Source organism: Aegilops tauschii, chromosome 7, assembly GCF_002575655.3.
Source record: "Aegilops tauschii subsp. strangulata cultivar AL8/78 chromosome 7, Aet v6.0, whole genome shotgun sequence".
NCBI lineage: Eukaryota > Viridiplantae > Streptophyta > Magnoliopsida > Poales > Poaceae > Aegilops > Aegilops tauschii.
In genome coordinates this window covers 567,842,241-567,846,125 of record NC_053041.3, presented here as the reverse complement: position 1 = coordinate 567,846,125, position 3,885 = coordinate 567,842,241, and positions in this window count along the sequence as shown.

Genomic DNA, 3,885 nt, shown 5'->3' with positions numbered 1-3,885 from the left:
AAAACCAATTGGACCATTGGAGGAGTCACATACTGAAGAACAATCCCCCAAAACAGTATTGTGAATGGAGCTTTGAGAAAGGAGATCAAAAATGGCAGCAAGATGAGCTAGAACACGGGTTTGAGCTATGGGAGGATTTTTTCTGGAGGAAGACGAAGTGAGTGGGTGCTGGAATAAGTGGAGGGGGTCCACATGGGGCCCACGAGGCAGGGGGCGCGCCCCAGGGGGCAGGCGCGCCCTGTGCCCTCGTGGCCAAATGGTGGGTCCCCCTGGTGTGTTCTCAGTGCCAGAAATTCTTAAATATTCTAAAAAAATCATACTTCTTTTCACGACATTTGGAGAACTTTTATTTTCGGGGTATTTCTTTATTGCATGGATAACTCAGAAAACATACAGGAAAATACTATTTTTGCCTTATTTAGTCTAAATAACAGAAAGTAAAAGGAGGGTACAGAGAGTTGTGCTTTCCAACTTCATCCATCTCATGCTCATCAAAAGGAATCCACTAACAAGGTTGATCAAGTCTTGTTAACAAACTTCTTCCGAATAACACGAAACCGGAGAATTTTCGAATAACACTAGGTTACCTCAACGGGGATATGCATGTCCCCAACAATAATAATATCATATTTCTTCTTGAAAGTAGGAAGAGGGAATTCAAAACCTCCAAGAGTAATCGTTGAAATTTTTCCAATAGAATTGATACTATGAACTTGAGGTTGTTTCCTCGGAAAGTGTACCGTATGCTCATTACCATTAACATGAAAAGTGGCATTGCCTTTGTTGCAATCAATAATAGCCCCTGCAGTATTCAAAAAGGGTCTACCAAGGATAATCGACATACTGTCGTCCTCGGGAATATCAAGAATAACAAAATCCGTTAAAATAGTGACGTTTGCAACCATAGGCACATCCTCACAAATTCTGATAGGTATAGCAGCTGATTTATCGGCCATTTGTAAAGCGGTTTCAGTAGGTGTCAACTTATTTAAATCAAGTCTACGATATCAAGAGAGAGGCATAACACTAACACCGGCTCCAAGATCACATAAAGCAGTTTTAACATAGTTTCTTTTAATGGAGCATGGTATAGTTGGTACTCTTGGGTCTCCTAGTTTCTTTGGTACTCCACCCTTAAAAGTATAATTAGCAAGCATGGTGGAAATTTCAGCTTCCGGTATCTTTCTTTTATTTGTAGCAATATCTTTCATATACTTAGCATAAGGATTCATTTTAAGCATAAACACATACGCAAAAAGATAGGTCTAATCATTTTAGCAAAGCGCTCAAAATCCTCATCATCATTTTTCTTGGATGGCTTAGGAGGAATAGGCATGGGTTTCAGAACCCATGGTTCTCTTTCTTTACCGTGCTTCCTAGCAACGAAGTCTTTCTTATCATAACGTTTATTCTTTGATTGTGGGTTATCAAGATCAACAACAGGTTCAATCTCTACATCATTGTTATTACAGGTTGAGCATCAATATGAACATCATTGTTAACATTATCACTAGGTTCATGTTCATTACCAGATTGTGTTTCAGCATTAGAAAAAGAAATATCATTGGGATTCTCATGTGTGTCTATAACAGGTTCACTAGAATCATGCAAAGTCCTATCATTTTTCTTTTTCTTTTTCTTAGAAGGACTAGGTGCATCAACATTAGTTCTCTGAGAATCTTGCTCAACTCTCTTAGGATGGCCCTCAGGATACAAAGGTTCCTTGGTCATTCTACACCTCTTCATAACTCTAACAACATTGTCATTATTCTTATTATTTAATTCATTAAGCAAATCATCTTGTGCCTTAAGTACTTGTTCTACTTGAGTGGTAACCATATAAGCATGTTTGCTAATAATCTTAAGGTCACCTTTAACTCTAGACATATAATCACTCAAGTGTTCAATCATATAAGCATTACGTTTAAATTGTCTACCAACATAAGCATTAAGGTTTTCTTGTTTAACAATAAAATTATCAAACTTATCCAAGCATTGGCTAGCAGACTTATAACAAGGGATATCACCTTCATCAAATCTATAGACAGAATTTACCTTTACTACCCGTGTCGGGTTATCAAGACCATGTATTTCTTCAATAGGTTGTAAATTCTTAACATCTTCAGCTTTAATACCTTTTTCTTTCATAGATTTCTTTGCGTCTTGCATATCTTCAGGACTGAGAAATATTATACCCCTTTTCTTCGGAGTTGTCTTAGGAGTTGGTTCAGGAAGTGTCCAATCATTATCATTGCTCAATATATTATTTAATAGCAACTCAGATTGCTCAACAGTTCTTTCCCTGAAAACACAACCAGCACAACTATCCAGGTGGTCTCTGGAATAATCGATTAGTCCATTATGAAAGATATCAAGTATTTCATTTTTCTTGAGAGGATGATCAGGCAAAGAATTAAGTAAGAGAAGTCTCCCCCAAGCTTGTGGGAGACTCTCTTCTTCAATTTACACAAAATTATATATTTCCCTTAAGGCAGCTTGTTTCTTATGAGCGGGGAAATATTTTGCAGAGAAGTAATAAATCATATCCTGGGGACTACGCACACAACCAGGAGCAAGAGAATGAAACCATATTTTAGCATCACCCTTTAATGAGAACGGAAATAACTTAAGGATATAGTAATAACAAATTTTTTCCTCGTGAGTAAATAGGGTGGCTATATCATTCAATTTAGTAAGATGTGCCACAACAGTTTCAGATTCATAGCCATAAAAAGGGTCAGATTCAACCAAAGTAATTAACTCAGGATCGACAGAGAAATCATAATCCTTATCAGTAATACAGATAGGTGAATTAGCAAAAGCAGGCTCATATTTCATTCTAGCATTCAGAGACTTTTCTTTCAGCTTGGCTAACAGTTTCTTAAGATCATATCTATCTTTGCAAGCAAAAAGGTCTCTAGCAGTTTCTTCATCCATAACATAACCCTTAGGTACATCAGGCAATTCATATCTAGGGGGAGAATCTTCATCATCACTTTCATCAATATTACTAGTTTCAATAATTTCATTCTCTCTAACCCTAGCAAGTTGTTCATCAAGAAATTCACCTAATGGCACAGTATTATCAAGCATACAAGTAGTTTGATCATAAGCATCATGCATAGCAGAAGTGGCATCATCAATAACATGCGACATATCAGAATCAATAGCAGGTGCAGGTGTAGGTGTCGCAAATTTACTCATAACAGAAGGTGAATCAAGTGCAGAGCTAGATGGCAGTTCCTTACCTCCCCTCGTAGTTGAGGGAAAAATCTTGGTTCTTTCATCTTTCAAGTTCCTCATAGTGATCAACAGATATAAATCCCAAGTGACTCAAAGAATAGAGCTATGCTTCCCGGCAACGGCGCTAGAAAATAGTCTTGATAACCCACAAGTATAGGGGATCGCAACAGTTTTCGAGGATAGAGTTTTCAACCCAAATTTATTGATTTGACACAAGGGGAGCCAAAGAATATTCTCAAGTATTAGCAGCTGAGTTATCAATTCAAGCACACCTGAAAGACTTAATATCTGCAACAAAGTATTTAGTAGCAAAGTAGTATGGAAGTAACAGTAACGGTGGCAAAAGTAACAGTAGCAGTTTTGTAGCAATCGTAACAGTGGCAACGGAGAAGTAACTAAGCAAGGTTCAGTATGTGAAAAGCTCGTGGGCAATGGATCAATGATGGATAATTATGTCGGATGTGATTCCTCATGCAACAGTTATAACATAGGGTCACACAGAACTAGCTCCAGTTCATCAATGTAATGTAGGCATGTATTCTGAATATAGTCATACGTGCTTATGGAAAAGAACTTGCATGACATCTTTTCTCCTACCCTCCTGTGGTAGCAGGGTCCTATTGGAAACTAAGGGATATTAAG